This window comes from Lissotriton helveticus, chromosome 10 (assembly GCF_964261635.1).
Source record: "Lissotriton helveticus chromosome 10, aLisHel1.1, whole genome shotgun sequence".
NCBI classification, from domain to species: Eukaryota; Metazoa; Chordata; class Amphibia; order Caudata; family Salamandridae; genus Lissotriton; species Lissotriton helveticus.
The window spans coordinates 819,804,788-819,827,236 of record NC_136071.1 but is presented as its reverse complement, the minus strand read 5'-3'; the positions used below and the strand labels follow the sequence as shown (position 1 = coordinate 819,827,236).

Here is a 22,449-nt window from a genome sequence, read left to right as displayed (position 1 = left end):
TTAGCCCAGAAAATAACTCAGATAGAGGCAGTATTTCCTGATACTACACCTCATGAGAAACACAGAATTCTGACTATCTGATTTCCAATGGGGATTGCACCACATGTGGAGGACTGTGATACTTGGGGCACAGTCTTTGCTTCGATCTACACAAAAACACATGGTGTTCCGTCCACGGCGGTTATACCAGACGTACTAAGACAGATTCAAAATGAATACGGTCCAGAACCTGCTTTAACTCTGGGTATGAAATTACTGAAAGACTTCAAGCAGGTCTCGGCTATATTATTAGCCAACATAATAGGAGAAGCAGCATCTGTGGCGATCCGCCAGAAATTGAAAGAAACAGATATAGCAGAACAACCTTTTGAACTTGCCAGAATCATAGAAAAATCCTATGAAGAACTAGGAAGAGATAGTTTGGGTGGGAAACCAATAAAACCCCAACTAACTGAAAATCCTGAAAAAACGTTTATTAAAAATAATCTGAACACTCCAAAAAAGAGTTGGGAGGGTAATAAACAATCCACTCCCAGAGAAAAATGATTCCAATCCAGAGAAAGGTCTCCTCAACGAAGAGATAGATCTCTAGAACAAGGAGGCAAGTCTCCCCAGAGGGAGCCCTCTGAGAAAAGATACAACCTTAGAGATAGGGATAAATTAAGAAAACCTGACAGATATCAAGATATTGATACACGTTCCTCTCGATCTTTTCAGACTTCCTCTCAGAAATCGGAAAGAAGAGGACGGTCAGAACACAAGGAAGAGCACGTCAAGTCCAAAGACAAGGAACCTGCTCATCAAAGTAAAAAATTACAATTTCCAAGAAAGAAGGTAGCCAGTATTAAAATAAAACATGCAAGGATACTGAGGAGACAACTGAAAAACGGAGAGTGGGCCCAGACAATGCTAGACAGCGCAGCAGAAGTAACCATAGCTCGCAAGATCCTGATGAATCTTCTGGAGACAGTGGACACGAATGAATACATTCAGGTGGAAACTGCAGACACCAGAGTTAGCAAACCCCATAAATTATATGAAATAACATTGCGTATAGAGGGGGATAAAACTAGGAAAATAATGGGTCTCTTTTGGGATAACCTTTCGAAAGGCTATGATATCCTGTTAGCTGATAAAGACTGGCCACCAGAGTTTGTCAGGGAGTGCCCTCATGGCGAAGAAATGATTATGCCTGCCTTCTCAAATCAAATTCCAATTCATAAAAAATATACATTTGCAAGAAAATGGGCAGTAGCCCAAGCGCCTGCATTATATAACAAGCATTTGCAATGCAATAGGTTTCGCATTTTGCGAGTTTGAGCTATTGGCAATGTAAATGACAATTCCTTTTATATATGTTTTGTTTTTAAAACATAAATAAAAGGCATTGTCATTTGCAATGCCAATAGCTTAAACTCGCGTAAATGCGAGACCTATTGCATTGCAAATGTTTGTTATTTTACGGCATACACTTGCAATGAAATAAAAAGAACTGCTGCAGCAGCATGCCAAGACCAGACCTAATAGCTATACCCTTGCATGTTAATTAAGGTTAAAATATCAGAGCTACTTTTTAATTATTTTTTTCTCAAGACTTATCTCACATAAACAGCCATGCTAGAACTCATATTACCTGAAACATTTTTTTTAAAAAAGGAAAAAAACACCAACTTATCTCCACCTGTAAAAAGAGGTTTATAACTGAGAACTGCAAGCACACGCCTGTTTTCATGCCATCCTATCTTGTGTGCGACTCTCCCAATAATAAAAGGTCGTACTAAACTGAACCTCATTCCACGGGCATTTGTTGTGAAAGAGTTCAAGCACCCTCAGTCTGGGTTTAAATGTGGTGTCGCAGCAGCCTTCTACCAAGTAACTTAAGAAAATTTACCCTCCACCCCTGTGGTGTGTAGCCCGGTTTCTGAAGGGTAAGGAGACCTCCAAGCTTACTATAACACTATTTTTTTAGGGGGGGGGGAGGGGGACAGAGAAGTGAGGAGGCAAAATTGATCTTTGAAGTTATACGTTTTTATATTTTAAATACCCAGGTGTGAAGTATTTTTCTGTCTGGGCTAGACATGATTTGTGGAGTACTCTTTTTTGCACTGCAGTATTTTTACTGGTATGGTATTTGTGGGGCATCCTAGAGGTCCCACCTCATTCCAAGAAAAAAAGAAAATGGAGAATTAAAGTACAAAAACCTCAGATTTGTGAAACTAAAGTTTGGTGAATTTTTAAACTAAGGAAAGGGGTTTGCCTTTAACAACTTGAGGAAATTCAAAACAAACAAAACATATCAGAAAAAGAAAACATAGGCCAATAAACAGGTTAGTAGAACATGGGTAAGAGGGGGAATTACTAATGTATAGGTATAATTACACTTGCGGAACGAGGATTCTGGTAGGAATAGAGGAACTAGGGTATAAGATATTCGAGTATAAGTGGGGGTACTAGGGTTTAGGGAGGGTTCTAGGTACGAGGGTATAGAACAGTGGAGCTGAGGAAGGAGGGACCAACTTTGGTTTACGAAGAGGGTTCAAGGGGAGAACAGAGAGGAGGATTCTGCCAGCCACAAACAAAAATTGCCTGGGATTCGGGCAATAAATTAGGAAGAGACGTGATCCTCGAGAAAAAAGCTGCAGAATTTTGTTTGACCAGAAGGACATTCACGTAAATGCATTACATATCTTGGGAATCCTGTCTATTTTGCAACATTCAAGGAAAAAGGGTGAACTGAAAATGTTTCTCTGGAAAAGATTTGCTTGAATACGCGTTTTACTCCAGAACAGCATATATATGGCCAAGGGTTTCTGTCATCACTCCCAAAATCTCTTCCAATATGTACTTATAAGATTTTGCACATGTGCATCATACAATGTGTCCTCGGCAACATAATACCCTGGCAGGTACCTTGGTGCAAATTTAGTATAAAGATACTCCGTAACAGTTACACTATCACCACACCTTTCTATAGAACCACAAGAAAGGAGTAAGAAATATAAGCGGTAAAGAAGACCGAGAATGATGGGTGGACGTAGCACAGTGGAAAGCTCGGACTGTGAAAAATAGATGCACAATCAAGTGTTCTCAGTCTAGTGGCATAACACAAAATGAGGTCTCCTACACCCAGAAGAATTTGGCGAAGGGGCTCCTAAAAATTCACTAGGTCAGACCTTCTTACAGATACAGCAAGAAAAAAAGCAGAGCAGGCGGCCTTACACCCCTTCTTTCTACAAAAAGTTCCTGTGCCAGTTACTCAGCAATCACGAGAGAGCACATGCGATGTCAAAGCGAACAAACAGGCAGAGCAGAAAAAAAGATGGCAGTGAGGATAAAATTGTCGCAGATTGCTGGGGAAACAACACTCACCTGGCTTTACATGGCGAGCGGAGAAAAGGAATGCTTGGAAACTGGAGGCGCACAATTCGCTGACAGTACCCATGGTAGATCTGATCGAATGCTCCTTGCATTAATCCTAACTATGGCAGCTTCCAAAGGGTGCTCCTCTTGACTTCTGTCTCACGGTGAAAGAGTGAACCCTTTTCCTAGAATGCACCTTGGTCAGAGGCCATGTTTTTTTTTTTGCAGGCTAAGGCATGGCCCTAGTGAAATGCCACCAAAAAGGGTTGCATGTCCATAAAGTTCACGTTAAATGTCCAGGGGAAACTTATAAGAGAAGAAGAAAATTAGACAAAATCTCTGGCTGGCCAATACTTGAATACTGAATCATTCATTCACCTTATTCGACTGGGCAGATTTTCTATAAGCTCCAACTCTTTTTGCTCTCATTTCAACCTGCAAAGCATCTCTAGGTTTTGTGCCAGAGCTGGGACCACCTTCACAGCATCCAGGAGTGCCAAGACGTCCATGGGTTCTGAGAGTTCCGTGTGGGAGGTTGACAGAGACCCACCAAGGTTGTCCTGGTGTGTGGAGCAGGTCTTGCGACTGGTCAGTAGATGGTAGTTCTAGTCTCACAACTGGGTTCTTTAGGGCTCCGTGGACCACCTTCTGTGTTTCCAGGATCTACGGTATGATCAGTGGATATTTGGGGTTGACAAGCTGTATTTTTGGAAGTTGCGTCCTTGGGAATATCGGCCTTGTCCTCGATGGTTGTCAGGCCCACTTAGAGCATTTCAAGCTCTCTGCTTCGTTATAGCCACAGACTAGGAGCTGAGCGAGAGATGGGCTTCCACTTTATTCCGGCAGATGCACTGGAGCTCCTACTGAAGTGCAGCACAAGCAGACTGGCTCCCAGTCTCGAAAGCCCACACACTGCAGTCAGCCAATCCCCTCTTTAGTCTGCACAACAGCAGGCCTCTGGGGCTGCTGACCAGTGGCTGAAGAGAGGCCCCACCAAAGCAAGGAATCCGCCTCCGCAAAACGACCACCACAACCTCCTCGGTCCAAAAATGCACTATATTTGCTTAATGTTTGCAATCTCCCTTAGTTCACTGTGCAATTAAAGGAGACACAAATGGCTCCTAACAGCGATCCGTTGCATAGCAACGAAAGAGTGGATCCTTTAATAAACAAAAAAAAAAAGAAAGAGACCGAAGCAGACCGGGGTGATGGGGAGGTGTGGACACAGCAAACGATCTCAAGTAAGGACAGAAACGATCATTCTGGAGGCCACCGTGACAGGATCGGACAGCATGGAAGGGATGCTGTACATGCGGGCGCTGGAGGAGAGAGTTACTGTGCAGTGAAAGCATACATTGTCGGTCCCCCCTCCCCTGTGGTTGGTTGACCTGCGGATTGTGGAGGTTAGGGGAAGGCGGCGGAGACTGGGGAGGGTTTGACACCTTTAAGTGCAGATGGTTGAGGACCGTGCTCTATGTGCTGTGGTGAGTGGTGCGTGCAGACGAACAACTTCCTGGGAGGCAGAGGTGCACTGCCCTGTGCCCCACACATGGGAGCACGCAGCCCCGAGAGACAGCAGGGCCTTGGAAACTTGGGCGGCGTAAAGACGGCACCGGCTAGGAGGGGGCAAAAAGCTGCACCCTGCTGAGCAAGTAAATGAGAAGTAGAGAACTCTCATCGACATCTTTTTTTTAATCATATATGATTAATAAGGGGACTAACGTCTTGATGTTTCCACCCACGCAAAACAACTCTTCAAAACTCCCCCACCCGTAATTCAATTCGACAATTTAAACACGTCAATAACCCTAATGTATTTTTTTCTGAGCAAATTGATGGATGAAGGAGTTCGGAAGCACAAGGACATAAAAGTATAAGTGGGCGAAGTAACAAATTAATAGAGAGCAAGGCGAGAGCAGAACCATGGGTCTGGGTTAGCTCTAAGTGCTGGTGCACGAGCCGACCCTTGAACATATCTGGCAGTTAAATTAAGCAACAAACGTCATTTAAAATGAGATAAATTCTCCTCAAAATAAAAAAAAGTGTATTTCTTTGATATGCAGAAGAGTTTCCTCTTAGCACATCAGATTATTTCTCTGCACTGGAAGGCCTGTATTACAAGTGATTGTTTGTAAACGTGAGCTTAAAAACCTTCATGCCCCCTTGCTATCACAATATCGCCACTAGTGAACAAAGAGGCAAGTCAATTGTCATGTTCTTTACATGTGGTCTGGATTTTTATTATGCATGGAGCAACATTATAGTCCATTAAACCAAAGAGCAGATTTTTTTGTATAGCGCTAATCCTGAATTCACGTATCTCAGAAAAAAGGAATCTTGATGCAAGTAAGCAGGAATCATCCGGGGATTTCTGGTTTAAAACTGTGCAATTCTACTTTTGCCTTTTTTTTTTTATAACAACAGTCACTGTTTTGCCTTTAATTCTTTGTGCAAGAGTTTCGAGCGTGGGCGGCACGCAATAGCAAAAGGTATCCTCGGCCTGTTTTGGGCTCGAGATTCAAAGAGGACCTCTGACTGAGGCACAGCCAGGCACCTGGCTAGAGCCTCCCTCGAACTTTCAGGGGTTTGCCCACCTTTCTAAACAAGCAAACAAATAAGCAAAAAACAATTCCCCCCCCCCCCGGCCCTCACTTACCTACGGCCACAGAAACGCTGGAACACGCTGTGACGCACACCGCAAGTCGGCCTGGAGCGCGCCTGAGAAGAGACGCGGGAGGACAGGAGCGTGACGCGCGTGAACGTGCACGTTGACGTTCCCGCGCGTTCACGGACCTGAGTCGGCTCGTGCACAGGTCTGGAGCTGCTCGCTCACTGCTCTGACTCCCTTGGCAGGGAGCAAGGTGGCTATAAGTCTCGTTGGCGGCAGGGCTTTGCCCTGCAACGCCAGCGAGACCTAAAAATCATGTAGGATGGGATGAGGATTCTCCTCCCCACAAAATCCAGTTAAAAAATCAACCTACTGCCCAAAGGCAGTACCCAGTTAAGCAAGAAGCTAAAAAGCAAGTCAGGGAGATCTTAGATCAACTTGAATATCAGGGGGTGATTGAAACATGCACCTCACAAATGAACAATCCTTTGTTTTCTGTCTCCAAGCCGGACGATTCATATCGTCTAGTTTTGGACTACAGACACTTAAACTCCTGTTGTAAAACATTTGCAGTACAAAACTCACACAGTGCAGCACTAATGAATAACATTGTGCGCAAAAAATATAAAACAACATTAGATATCTCAAATGGTTTCTTTTGTCAATACATTGCACCTGAAAGCAGGTATTTGACCGCTTTCTCAATAATGGGGTCGCAAAAACAATTCTGTCGACTCCCACAGGGATTCAAGAACAGCCCAGGATTATTCTCAGCAAGGGTAACAGAGTTACTACAAATATATGATGATGAGGCATTATCATATGTCGATGACATCTATCTTACAGATGATGACCTGGAGACACACTTGAAAAGAGTGAACACCATAATACTTGGGTTCGCAGCTGAAGGGTATAAATTCAACTTTAAAAAGTCACGAATTGCTCACCTAACTGTCCTGTTTTTAGGATATGAATTATCAAGTGAAGGCAAAAGCCTAGCAGACAACTTCTTAGAGAAGTGTGCTGTACTCCAAGCACCAAAAACGCTGAAGAACTTACAATCAATACAAGGTTTCCTGAATTTGGGAAGAACATACATTCTAAATTATGCAGAGAGGGTTAAACCTCTCTATGAATTAATAAAACCTGATTTCAAACCAATCAATTGGACTCAGAAACACACAGAAATATTAAGATCATTACAAACAGACATGTTAACTAAAACAAAACTGCAAACTCGTGAAAACATACGCAACCTTGTAATCCGAGTCATCCCAGGAAGATGCGGATTCACGTACCTAACCTCTAATGAGGGAGAAACGGTACCAATAGCTTACAAATCACACTTGTACACACAAGCTGAAATAAAATTCAGTTCTACTGGAAAAATTCTAACTGCGGTTCAAACTGCTGTAGCAAAAGAAAGAGCCCTAGTCCAAGGGAGAAACATATCTGTATTAACAGCAGAATCAGCCCCGGAGGCTGTAACAAGACCATGCAATCTGAAAAGTGTGGCATTAGATCCAAAATGGATACAATGGGAAAATTATTTTGCTGCAGAAGACGTGAAACACGCTTTTGACCCAAAAATGAAAAAACTAGAAGATCTAGAATATGAAGAAGAATATCCTCTGCCAATCGAAATTCTGCCTCTCGAACAATACACATGTGTAATCTACATGGATAGATTTGCACAACATTACAATGTGGATGAAAAATCCTACAACACAGCGTGCGCGATTGTTAAAGGTCGCTGGCGCTTTGGTAAATTCAGACCGATAATCACCAAAACTGAATCACTCAGAAACTGTTCACATCAGCGAGCTGAAATAAGATCTTTAAAGATGGCGCTTGAAAATGCCGATCGCGAATTCCCCACACTGATAGTGTGCGATTCGCATTACTGCGTCAGGTCTTACAATAGTGACATGCAGACATGTATCAAAAACGGTTACAAAGATGACACAGGTGCCACAATAAAGCATAAAAAGCTTTGGGAACAAGTAGTTCTTTTACAGAAAGAACTACGAAAGACTCACGTGATACATACACTGAGTCATCAACGTGATGGCGTTCACGTTGCAGGGAATTCATTGGCTAACAGAGCCACAGCGGAAGCGGTTCAACCGGCTTCCGTAGCCACAAAAAAGCGCTCTAAAAAACACATAGATGGAGAAACCATGCTGGCGGTAAAAGCGTCATTAAAAGGCGACTATGCAGCATTACCTCTCGACTATCCACTCAATTATACATACATAATTGATGCAAACTCCGTTCCTTTTGCTCAAATCCCTGGAGTGGGGGATAGAGTAATTCCAAACACGAACCGGAGAATCTTCTTGATTGAAGAAGCACATATGGGATTGGGTCTAAGGCACCAAGAGATCGCGAAATCTCTAAAAGAATTACAATCAGAATACTGGTGGCCGGGGATGAGCCTGCAAAATTACAAATTTGCAAAGGATTGTCCAGACTGCAACAGAGATCGCAGTTGTGAACCGGACCAGACTACTGCCAGGACTCCATTATTAGAAAGCATCAGGCTATCTATACGCAGAAATCAAGACGGAGAAATGCGTCCCCATAAAAATTAAGACTAGATTCACTTAAAATGCAGGCCCCAGCGCTCGGCTGACGCCAGAACTGTTATAAAAGATTTGCGAGTCTTTATCGGCACATACGCAATTGGCATGCTACATTCTGATCAGGGTCCCGCGTTTAGCTCTCGAGCTTACAAAGAGGCCATGACCAGCATGGGCATTGCATTGCGGTACTCTTCCCCCTTCCATCCTGAGGGTAATGCGGTAGTGGAAAGAAAAAAACGTGACATAAAGCAATCTATAACGGCGAGGGTATTAGGTTCGGGTGATGGGTGGGTCAAACATTTAACAAGTGTCCAACGTAGTCTTAACAATCTGCCAAGAAATTCTCTAAAAGGTATCACTTCGTAGGAACTATTGTTCGGCACTAGAATGCAAACCTAGGATCTAAATTGTCACACTTCAGTGGTAGAAGAAAAAACCTTTGATATCAAAGATCGTTTGGCTGTTTTACAGGACTTAAATGAAACAAGAAGAAGTCTGAGTAATATAAAGTTAAAGCCAACAGCCACTGAAGAAAAACCACCTGTCCCAGCAAGACCTGTCTGGATTCCAAAGATTGGGGATCTAGTCAGAGAGAAGATCGCGGTGAAGAAGGAATTTTAGCTGTCAGCGGAGCAAGATCAGTAGTACTACCGCCCCTTGCTGGTAAAAAGGAAAACAGGGTTGTATCCATCGACCTGGTAAAACCACAATCATGTGGCCGATAATAAGTAGTAGGCCCAGTGGACTCCCAAGAAGTAGCAGAAGACCAAATCTTGCTACAATCCAAGAGGTTCAAACTGAAAGACTAATCACTTTTGATAAACCTGCAGTAAATAAAAAAGGACTATGCAACAAAGCCATGGAACTTGTGCCTCTTGAAACCCAAATTGCAACAGTTCGTCAAGAAACACCTGTCTACAATGATGTAGCATCGGACTATACTAATGTCCCAAAGAAAGATCCAAAGACTAATGAAAATCCGGAAGCAATTCCAACAATTGACAGAACTGCATCTGGCTACTTCATCAATTTCGATGACTTTTCTGATGATCCAAGTGAACATGAAGAAACGCCAGCAACAAAAACTTTCAAAAGACAAAATAACTGAACTCTTTCATCAACTCAAAGAAACATATCTGATTTCTCCATGGATTGAATTTTGGATTGTGTTAGGTGTACTTTTCCTCCTGCTTTGGCTCATCATGGTTCTATGTTTGGGAAAATTAATTGAAGGAAAATATAGTACAATGGACACAGCAAGCCAGAACATCAACTTGGTCCTAAAGCCTCACAAGTCATCTCACATCGAGAAAAGAGAACTGTCATCAGTGAACATCACAGCCAATCCAATACCCGGTGGGGTAGCATGGGTCAAAACAGATTATGAAATTTATGGCCCCATTTAGCTCTTGAAATATCCACACCAGTTCAAGGTTTCCTTAAGTGACTTTGTAAAACCAAGTACTTTCTCTGATGATTGGGACTTTGAAAATATGAATAATATGATGTCAGATTTAGTAATGACAGCTAAATTCACAGAACATGATTACTTGCAGGGTTCATCAAATTATGAAGAAATGTACTGTTATAATCACTATGGTCATCACTATTTGCATAAAACTGCTCAACCTAGAAATGTTCTTAATTATAACCAATGGGAACATTGTGCAACACCGCCTAAAGGCAGCTCGAAAACATTTTATGAGAAATTCCCATATTTCTCAGGGTTTAACACAAGTGATTCCAAAACAAAAAGGGGAAGCATAGAGGTACTGATAGAATCACCCTCCTGGTCATATCGTATTAACAATGAGATTCTATCAATGTAAAGAGGTGGGAAGTGAGTGTTATAGATATTTTATTTTTATACATTTTTAGGAAACAGATAAGTGAATAACTAGGCTCTCTTTTAGACATGGAAAAACGAGAGCACAATGTGCTTGTTAAAATACCCCTCACACACTAAAAAAATCCATTAGTGTCATGCTTCATCATAGGGGTCTTCCCGTCCCTATAACGGGGCGGGGCGTGCTACGACCAGACGAACTACGCGGGAGCACTATAAATGTGACAAGGCTATGTGTTGGTGTAGGGGTGTCAGTGAAGTGTAGGGACCTAGCTAGTGAATGCGAAAAAATTCAACAAATTAAAAATTCCCTGGCTAGTAGAAAAATATATTTTATTAGCTTCTCTAGCTGGGAACGTTAAGAAGGGGAATGTGAGGTAGGGCATTAGCTTACTACCTAGTCGACATGTTTCGTAAGCAGTCCCCTACTGCCTACTCATCAGGACCATATAGTGGTCCCTACTACTGATAGCTCAGTTCTACAATGATAAGCCTATTGTCCTACAAATAATACAGCAAAACTAAGCTGAATATTTGAGCTTCAGGGCATGAGCTGGCCCTCGTGAAGCGTGGTATTTTGCAATGAATACCAAAAAAGAGTTCGTAAAATGACCTATTGCGGTCTCTGTAAAAAAAAATGGGGGAAAAAAAGAGAGAAAAAACACAAAATTATGCTTCCTTTGGTCAAAGTGATGCTGCAATTGACCTGTTTTTTTGCCATTTGTAGTTTTTACAAGACGCATTAAATTCCTTAAAAGCGTATGGAGTACCTTATGTAATAAAAGGTACTCATTGTACCCCTCTCATGACTGGTTAGTTATACCAGATAAATATTACAGACCCCTCAAGATGAAATCATTCGTAAATACGTCATCACCCGTACAATTGTAACTCAACACACATACAGAGCCAAACTCACAGGTAAGAGAAATGAGACCCATGTTTTCCGTATTATTTGACATTTGTTTAAGAGAGAGGGGTAGTCACAGCTGAGGTCATGATAGCGTTATACATACTCTCTTTGTCAATGTTCAGTGCCCCATGAGCTTGCAGGCGTAGGGTATTCAGCGCGGTCGACTGCAAAATAAAGTCGCACCCATTTACTATATGCAGCTCGTTTCTATGTTTCAAAATGCCCAATATGACCCATTTATTAGAGACTCGAGGTCTGAGTCTATTACTTACATCACCGGCACGAGAGATTCCCTCTCTTCCTACCTCCGTGCTGCTCCGAGGACTGTCGGTCTCTCGCTTGCTGCACGAGTATAAGCAAACATTTCCTTCCGCGTTTCCCACCGCTTCAGGTTGACGCCCACAAAAAAAAAAACTAGTGCGCTGACCTAAAATGGCCGCCACTGTTTGGCACATAATGGAGTGAGAAACGAAAGTCTATCTACACTTTCCACTATTCGTAAGCGATACCTCTGGTATGCACAAATTATTTGCACAAGATCTTAAGTTCCCAAAGGGGTTAATCAGCCATGTATTCTCCATATATCCAACCTAAGAGATGTCAATAGGATGTGATAGTTACCCAACATTCCCAGTGTGTATGAGCTGTTCTACGTGGCTGTGTAATCACACTAGGCAATGTACTGCAATATACAGAAGGTTCAGGGTGTGTGGCATTTAAAGTTGCCCCCAAGGTATATCATCGTTCAAACCTGTTTTATGGGATTGGATGCGAAACACCCATCTCTGTTCTTTTTCCAGAAGGAATCTCTCGTTGCCCACCTGTTCTAACACAAGTGATGCAGAAACGTTTTATTTTAAAATGTTAAATAAGACAGGAATGAAAACAATGTTGACAAATACTAAATTGATTTATTTTGAAACATTTAATGAAAAAATTACTACATTTGGTTTTGAATTTTGGAAAAACAACATTGAAACAAAAACCATCTGGGGTACAAAAGACTGGCAGGTCAAAGGTTTAGAAGCATTATTTTGAGCCTGCATGTTCCCAGAACAGATAATATTCCAGAATGACACCATTCAGCAAACAACCTGTCTTGGTTTAGCCAAGATAAAAGACTTAAATAAACCGTCTATTCAGAAGCCCATACCTGATAGTAATAGCACTACAGATGTGGAGATAGACGTATCCCATATTTTACACCAAAACAGAACAAATCCTGATTGGAAAAAATGGTTGATCTGGCCCACGGACACAAATAACTGTCAAGATAGATTCCTGAACAAAACACAGGGGTTAAAACTGAACAGGCCAGACCCAAGATATTCCCAGAGACAACATCCAGGGATAGTTACAACATACAGTGTAGGGAAACTATGCCTTGAGTGGCTACAGAAATCCACACTGGCTGAAATTAAGCAACACTTGACTTTACTTAAAGAGGGTGCTGACTTGCGTGATTTCATACTGGGACCACGCAAACAGCGTCAACAACGTTTCATATGCGCCGGTATATACGCTGCTTACAACGAGGCGTGGAAAGTGACGCAAATTGAAACTGCAGAAAAAATACGAGAAATTGATCGTATAAATTTGGAAAAATCCCTTTCTGTAGCAAACAATGGGTTAACGACTCTGTCCTCCAGAATATATTCACTGGACAGCATTGTATCATCTGCTATTGATATAATAGAGCAGGACTTGCTAATGTTACAACATGGTCAGTTCCAATTACGTTCTATTGTACAGCTTGGCTGGACGTTGCAAAATCTGCGTTCAGGCTACGTGCCATGGCGTTTAATCAACACAACGTCATTATTCTCTATCTTTAACCTTACTGATAAACAAATCAGTTTGGCACAAAAAGGAGCAGACTATACGATTCTGAGCATTGAAAAACTTGAGAGATTACCATTGACAATGTCAGAGAGACCTGTCATTGAATGGATAATACATGGAACGATTACAATCCCAATAACAACTTTCCAGTTTAAGTATTGCCAAAAATATATACCAGCAGGCCTGTATGAAAGGTTGGGTAAAGGATACATCAAGTCAACATGGAAATTACCTTATACACACAAATGTTATAGTTAAGGGAAAAAGGAGGTATTCCTTAGTGGTAACAATTGTAAAAAATCACTAAGCGGTACACTTCTGTGTCAAGGTATTAACTTGCATGGATCCTGCGAAGGGTCTTCAAATAACCTTTCATGTCACCTGCATGGCACTCCTGCAACACAGATAGAGCCATTCTTTAGACAGCTTTCCAACAGCAGCTACGTTCTAATAAGTGACCACAGCTGTTGTGGCATGGTGCCAGGAAAAGCCTATCTCGTGAGCGTTACTTCCATAGTCACTTGCTGTATGCAAGTATTGTATCCAAGCAGCAATCCAGACATGGAGGCGGCAATATGGCCTTCTTGGTTATGTTATGTTATGTTATGTTAATTTCGATTTATATAGCGCCAAATCACTGACAGGTCTCTTAGCGCTTGCTTTGGGAACCCGTCCTGGCTTTCCCTGCGAGATAACCCCTACTGGGCATCCCCAAGGTGAAAACCAAGCATCCCATCGCAGTGGGGCCGTAGTGGAGATTAAGCAAGCTATTGCCCAGAGTTACAGAGTGTGAACCCATGATTCGAGTAGGCACCGAGGCAAGAATTATCGAGTCCGTGGACATTTTGAGCTCAAGACCCTGCCGCGTCGGGGATTGAACCCTGGTCCCGGGTCTGACCTCTGCATCAGAGTCTGCCTCCTCTAACCAGTGAGCCACACTTCTCCTTTGAATGTCTCTTCTATTCGAATTGATACTTTAAGCAGAATGAAGTCTATTATTTACCAGACAACTGTGCCTTTAACCTCGTCCAAAGAGACATATGATCTGCAAGTTGCAAGGACAGCAGCAAAGATACATTCCCTATTATCAACAAATTGCCCCGTGCCTTTCGTAGAAATGTTAGGTCAAATTTTAAACATGTCTGATACCAGTGGCATCGCACATGTATTTAAGAAAAAAATTTCGGGACTGTTAGCACCCTTTGAAACAGTTCTGGGCATTTTCCCGAATTTTGTGCATTCCCTTTTCGGTGGCCTTCCTCTTCTTTTGGGACTCGTAGCTGGAAGTTTATTTTTGATTCTTCTGCTCCGATATGGCAAGCCAAGCCACGGACAAAACTCCAGCTACGATGGAAGAAACGATCCTAGCAATACGCTACCGAGACCAAATCACTAAAATCCTCGGATTAGCGAGATCTAAGTGCAACCTGGTTTCTTTCATTCAGACCAATCTGGCAAGATTGTATCTTACCTGTGCTTCGATGTCTGCTATGCGGAGAAGAATGCGTGTTGGACGTCTGTCTTACACTACCATCAGCAGTACCAATGGATATCGATACTTTGCTAGGTTCGACTCATGCAACGTGTTGTCCCCAGCGGCTACCTATTCTGATGAAGGCATTCGTTGAGACTTCACCATTACGAGTAGGTGGCGGTGAAGTACAAGAGGAAAGCAGCACCAAACAGGTACAACCTTCTGTGAGCATTGCTGATCCCGACTTCGATGATAGCAATCACTCTCACATATGCACTGTTTCAGCATTTTCGAACTTGGTCGAACTTTCACCTGATGTTGTAGACCAATTTTTTGCAAGCCTGTCTAATATGATGTTCTCTCCAATCAACGAGAATAACTTTTAAAAACAACGAGCACACAGCGTTCCCTGAACTCTGAATTCGGCCTTTAGTTTTTGATAAACAAAACTACTGAAAACATTTAGAACTATTTTTTCCCCTGAAAGCGAAATTATTTTTTCTCTTCCAAAATATTTACCTTTTTTTCTGGCACATGGTACTCTGCTTAAAGTAGAACTATTCTTAGAGAACAGAGCTTCTATTTTAGGAACTCTAGAGACAATATTTTACGTCAGCCTCTAGCACATGTACAGTATTGTATAAATATGTGATGAAATGGTCTCGACCTTCTTTTCTGTATTCAGCCATTCAAGGAGAGATCTATCGGACACAGGTGGTTGAGGAAGATAAGACTACAACAGAAGAAAAGACTCAAGAGGAGGAAGTGGAAACTCAGAGGAAATTTGACAAACTACAAGAACAACAATCGCAGGATGTAAAAATACATGAGAAGGAGGAGAAGAAATCATGAAGCAGAGCTGGTACACAGCATGCTCAAGAGGATGGTGTGGAAACGGCACAGGAAGTTCAAACAGAGACAGAAGAAAAGAAAGACAACAAAGTAACTGAAGAAGTTAATAAGGACAGTAAAGAACAGACAATGAAAACCAAACAGGTTCCTCTGAAGCCTCCAAAGAAATTGAAAGCTGTTGTGTGTAAAGTTATTCTTTTGGATAAAACCGAATACAACTGTGAAATAGAGAAACGAGCTAAGGGGCAGCTGTTGTTTGATAAAGTGTGTGGACAGCTGAACCTGCTGGAAAAAGCCTACTTTGGTTTAACATTCCAGGATAAGGCTGACCAAAAGAACTGGCTTGATCCTGCAAAGGGCATCAAAAGGCAAATTAGAAGTCTCCCCTGGCTGTTTGGTTTCAATGTGAAGTTTTATCCACTTGATCCCACAAATCAGACAGAAGATATCACCAGATATTTCCTGTGTCTTCAGCTTCGCCAGGATATTGCTTCTGGGCGCTTGCCGTGCTCCTTTGTGACTCATGCACTTCTAGGATCCTACACCCTGCAGGCTGAGTTGGGGGATTACGATCCCGATGAACATACCATTGATCACATCAATGAGTTTCAGTTTGCTCCTAATCAAACTAAAGAATTGGAGGAGAAAGTTGTGGATTTACACAAGTCTCACAGGGGTCTGACTCCAGCTCAGTCAGACATACAATATGCTGAAAATGCCAAGTAGCTTTCAATGTATGGGGTGGATTTGCATTGTGCCAAGGATTCAGAAGCAGTTGATATAATGTTAGGAATATCTGCAAGTGGATTGCTCATTTATAAGGACAGACTCCCAATCAATCGGTTTGCTTGGCAAAAAATCCCAAAAATATCCTACAAACGTAACAACTTTTACATCAAAGTCCATCCTGGAGAGCACGATCAGTTTGAAAGCACCATTGGGTTTAAACTCCCCAACCATCACGCCGCAAAGAGGTTGTGGAAGGTGTGCGTGGAACATCACACGTTCTTCAGGCTCAAGTCACCTGATAAACCTCCGAAAGCCAAGTTCCTAACTTTGGGTTCCAAGTTCCGCTACAGTGGCCGCACTCAGGCAGAGACGCAGCAGGCTAGTACCATGATAGACAGGCCTGCCCCCTATTTTGAGCACACCTCTAGCAAACGTATCTCGAGAAGCCTCAATGGAGCTGCAATGGGTACCATTACTGACCAGAGCCTGCTCAATGAGGTGGCTACCTCTGGCAAAGCTGTGGATGGAGATTTTCCACGCATTGATGGTGCTGAAGATAAAACACCCACAGAAACCTCCCGGTGGCAAGCAGAGAGCACAAGTGAGATTCAGAAGGTAGTCGATGACCAGGTGGAATTTGTGACTGAAGACAAAATATTTGATCAAAAATGGAAGAATGCATTAAATGGACATCTTCGCAATTATGAAGAAGTCACGGGACAGCATCAGGACTTGGTAGTTCCAACTCAGAAAGCCTCTGGCTCTCTTTCTTCTTCTGGGAGCAGCAGTGAGAGTGAGGAGGAGGGTGCGGAGTACCGGGCCGACTGTGGAGTTCCAGATGGAGTCATAAAGGAGGAACTTGAAGAACAACTGGAAGATGTTGAGAAACCATGTCCAGAAGTGAGTGCACATCCTATCGAAGCTGTAGATGGGAGTCATGTCACAGTGATGAGCACGGGCAACCAGAGTGTGGTTGAAGATCTGACCCATGAATTCACAATTGCCAATTGCAAGGCATCATCGACACTTTTACCAGACGAGATCAATTGCAGAACAACAGATGAACATCCTAAAATGAATGGAGATGCCTCTCACTTTGACACTGATGTTTCACCTCAAATATTGTTTTGTTCCGAGCCTCCAGTGGTGAAAACCGAGATGGTCACTATTTCTGATGCTTCACAGAGAGCAGAAATCTGCACTAAAGAAGTTCTTTTAGTCCAGACCGAGGCTAAAACAATCACTTATGAATCATCACAGGCTGATGGGAGCGGAGACAGTGAGCCTGGTGTTTTGATGAGCGCACAGACCATCACATCGGAATCCGTTTCCACCACTACAACCACACACATTACTAAGACAATAAAGGGCGGTGTATCAGAAACAAGAATTGAAAAACGCATTGTCATCACTGGAGACATGGATATTGACCATGATGAGGCTCTAGCACAGGCAATTAAAGAAGCCAAAGAGATGCACCCTGACATGTCTGTCACGCGCGTGGTGGTACATAAGGAAACTGAAGTCACTGATGATGGGGAAGAAGCCTGAACGCAAGAAACAACTGATCACGTCTGAAGAGTTTTGACAATTTCCAAGTCCATACTGCCACAAATGCTGTGTTCAGTTTAACAGAATTTTCAAGACGACCTGAATTTTCTGAAGGTTAAGATAAAACACAGGACCTCAGCACAGTATCTGTGACCAATACTGTTACATTTCACCCTACGTGTTATTTTTTTATTACCACTTCTTAACATTCTTAGCTTTTTTATAAGATGTACGTATGGATCATACCTACCGTTTTTATAACAGATTCTTTCTTACAGGACAGTTAATGAAGTAATGCATAAACAAAAAAACGCAGCACTGTTACCTAGCAGATGTGGAAAGGAAATGATAATCTTTGACTTATTTAATACATTTTTTTCAAAAATGTTTCCAAGTATCGTACTGGAATACTTTACAGATTTTCTGAATAATCAGGTGACACATACTGTTTGCATTTATTAGAAAAAAGAACATTTTGTACTCTTGATTTAATTTTAAACCCTGTTTTATACCATCTCCCAAACCACTTAATTTTACAGGAGGGTCTTTTCCTTTATCAGTTCAATTGTTGGATTGTACAGAGAGATGGTTGTGAAGAACTATTGACTACTAAGCACTTTTAATACGTATTCTTGTACCACATTTCTCTATAGACCTACATCTCGTTAACATTCCAGTGGAGAATGGAAAGGAGGTTAAGACCAAACCATTCATGACTACCACACTCACTTTCTCTTAATGTTTTAGACAGAGGAAAATGTTTTTTTTTTCTTTAACATGTCCATATTGTCATTATTCAAGTACTTGTATAGAATAATTGATTTCTTTAACCCCTTGTCTACATGTTATATCTGACATTTCTGATGTAAACTGAGTACATCCATTTCCAGTTGTCTAACAAGTCAAGCAGGTTTTGAAGACAAAGGAAAGAAGTGTTTAGGTCCCATTATGTGGGTCTCAACAAAGCTAAACCACTTATCAGACAGTCATAGGAAAACCTGTTTTGGATGTTTGCTTGAACCGATTTGTTGTTGACCCTGTGTATAGTTATGAAATGCCAAATTAGATTCATAACAGCTTTAAGTTGTATTAAGTGACATTTTTCTTTCTGTAATATGGTTAATAAATAAAGTTTGTTTATTCAAAAAAAAAAAAAAAACAGAGCCATTTCATGTGTAATTTTCGCAATTCCTTCAGCTGATATATATATGCATTTAACTGAATGATACCACTGCTTGAAAAACGTACAGTACCAATACTCATTTTTCGTGTATTTACCATATACCATTTCAAATGCGATTTATGTATTTTGGGGTGGGTTGGAAAACACACATGCATCGTTATATGTTTAATATTGCTTAGTTTTTAGTGATGATGGACATTAATACGTGGAGTGGGTGTTGTGTTTCTATCTAGGACCCTAATTCGATATTCCCGATTTATGCCCTTATATGATTGTAACAAATAATATCCTTATAAAGGCATAAGAATCATATCCATATTTAGTAATAGCAAATGCAGTCCAAATACGGCAAGGCTACTCCCCTAGACTCCTAGAAAGTACAACGCGTTCTTTAAACAAACCAAGCCTCCAGCAGCCCGGGAATTCCCCCTCCTCTGGTTTTGATTTGCACAAGAACTCCTAGAGTCCAGAAAGAACTGTTAGTTCTTAGTGACGTCTTATGTCCAACCTTACGTCAAACCCGGCACCTTCCAGGTATAAATATACCAAAGTTGCCTTAAGCAATCACACGGTGGTTTGGAGCAGAGCGGCTATCTACTTGCCCGGAAGCCCAGCTGATGCGAGAGCCGAAGGAAGCCGCCCCTCCCCTTTGACGCAATGAGAGAGACGCTGTCTTTTTCTCCTGCCGAGAAAATCCAGCTCCGGTGTTTCCAGTCACCCTTGCAGGTTGCTGGGAGATCGAGTCCTGAGAGAGAGATACAAGACCTCCTACATTCTAGAACCAAGGTACGGAGCTGACTAAACCCTTAAGAGAATTCTTGATTCATATTCTTGGCAAAAAAACAACTTAACTTAAACTGCAACTTACTTACTCCTTCCCAAGTATTAGGCTTAGGTCAGGTACACCGGGGTAGGCGTATCTTAGAAGCACCAGTTGAGTACGTTAGTCAATGTTTTTATGTATGTATATATTTTATCCATTTTAAAGTATCATATGGCTAAGAAACCATATCAATGCTTTTACAGTATTATTTTATAATGCTCGTTTAACTGTACGTACTTTACTTCATGATAAGTATAGCAATTGTGGCAACTCATTTCTCTTGCATGAGAAAGAAGACTGCTCAATAAATAACACCTTTTATTGAAAACGCCCGTCTCTCTATTTCTCTGCACTCTGGTGAAACTAAGTATGCACGATTGACTGAGTGAAATAGTTGTCTATTGTTTTCACACGACTCTAGAGATACACTCTTTATTCTGAGGGAGCAAAGTTGTCATGTTTATGCGGTTGTCAGAAACTAATCCCTTCTTGTCTAAATCTGGAGAGTTAACTCTTTCCTGAACATTCGAGAAAGTTTCTAGTGACCTCTGAGCTAGCTGGCAAAACTAATTAAGTCTAATATAGTCAGTAGAGACCTAGATGACCTCAGTCCTACGTCTACACCGCTGTTTATATTATTCCAATGCGCAGAGCCTATTGGGAATATAGGAACTACACTACAACGCGTCAGGGTGCCCTCTATCGCCCCTGCTGTTTGCCCTGATCCTTGAGCCTCTGGCAGCATGGATACGGTGGGACCCCATGATTAGAGGTCTCAGCTGGCACGAGACGTGGGAGGACCGCATATCATTATATGCTGATGATATCCTTCTCTACTTGACCCTGCCCAGACGCTCAATTATAGTCCTCCTTAACATCTGCGAAATCTTTGGGCGGGCCTCAGGATACACTATTAACTAGTCCAAGTCTGTTTTGTTCGTCCTTAAGGGACCCCCACCGCGGCTTCCAACTGGCTGTCAATTGGTGATCACTGACGGACCCTTTAAGTATCTGGGGGTCTGGGTGACGCCTAACCAGGAGACCTTCTTCCAGCGTAATTTGGCGCCTTCTCTTGAGCGCTTTCGTAGTGATGTAAAACATTGGCACACCTTGCCACTGACCCTTCTGGGGAAAGCGACGTTGTTCAAAATGATGATTTTGCCCCGGCTGCTTTATATCCTTGAGTATACTCCATTCCTTGTGCCTCTTAAGTTTTTCACGTCTATAAGTGCACTGGTTTCGGGTCTCCTGTGGGGGGACAAACCAGCGCGCATTTCCCGACAAAAACTGGTCAGGGGCTGGTTTGATGGAGGCATAGCACTCCCTGATATTCAACTTTATTATTGGGCGGCCCAGTTAAAGATCATAAACCAATGGCTGCACACTCCACAGACTGAGCCAGCGTATAAAGCGGACAGATATGATCATGGCAGCGGCGGTGTGCTGGCATTACTCTATGACACAAAAAGTGCCGCGGCCTTGCTTGGCCCTATGGCCCATACGGTGAGGTTGTGGTATTTGGCCTCGGCTCGTCTTAAGTGCAAAGACAAACTTACGCAAATGAAGCAACTCTGGTCATCGCGTCGATTGCGCCGTCTATGCAACAGTAAGGGCTTTGAGGCCTGGGACTTGATTCGTATCTCTACGGTCGGATACCCTTGGAGGCGGGGTGCCGTCCTTTCCTTCGAACAACTTGTGGAACAATATGACCTAGCGCACACGGAGCTATTCCGATATTTGCAGATAAGTCACGCTCTGAAGTCACTGGTCCAACCCGGTGATGAGTTACCTGAATCCACCCCATTAGAAGATAGGCTTCTCACGAAACATATGCCCAAAAAAGCGACCTCCTTTGTTTATCGCAAGCTCGTTAATAACCTGCCTGATCCCACTTTAAAGCTCCGGCGGCCTGGGCTGCGGAGGTGGGTGAGTTTAATGAGTCGGATTGGCAGACTGGGCTCTCCTCACCCCGGGAAGTCGCTATTCCATCCAGGCTCCGATTAATACAGTTGAAAATGTTGCACCGTGTGTATTACACTAGAGTTACTCTTCACAAGATAAGGAAAGCCGCACATAAGTATTGTCTGCGGGGATGCGGGGAGGAGGGGACATTCTTTCATACCATCTGGGACTGCCCTCAGGTTGCCGGTTATTGGGCTAAGGTTATGCAGACTATATCACAAGTGGTGAAAGATTCACTGGTCCCAGAACCGCGCTGTTGCTTGTTAAACATTTGGGAGCTGAACGATCTCAATCAGGCCATGCAGGATTGGGCTACGCTAAGTATCATGTATGCTAAAAGGAATATAGCCAGATTCTGGGGATCCCCTTTGGTGCCACCACTCAGGGACTGGTGTGCAGACTTAGACTCTGCGATGGTGGCGGAAAAGGCAGTATATCTGAATCAGAAATGTCTGCGAAAATGGGCCAAGATTTGGGGGGCCTGGAATGAATATAGAGGGTTCATATGCAAGCCGCCGCAGCTGGATAGCGCTAGCGACTCCGAGTAGAGGGGAGGGGGGTCCGGGGAGGGTGGGGGACTGACGGATGGCTAAAATTGTCTTGCTTTAGTTAATGTGCCGATGTATTGGATTTCTTGATTTGCCACAATCTCTATATGTATGGAATGCTTTATAAATGCCCATTGTTTATTTCTTTGAATAAATAAAATTGTTTAAAAAAA

General features: G+C 42.5%; 1 protein-coding gene and 1 pseudogene across 1 annotated transcript in view; both read left to right on the top strand.

Moving 5' to 3' along the window:
- ACBD5 (acyl-CoA binding domain containing 5) overlaps positions 1-22,449 on the top strand; it is a 427,382-nt gene that overhangs the window by 152,107 nt on the left and 252,826 nt on the right. The gene's annotated exons all lie outside the window — the stretch shown is intronic.
- LOC144784544 (band 4.1-like protein 2 pseudogene) lies at positions 15,648-18,403 on the top strand (annotated as a pseudogene).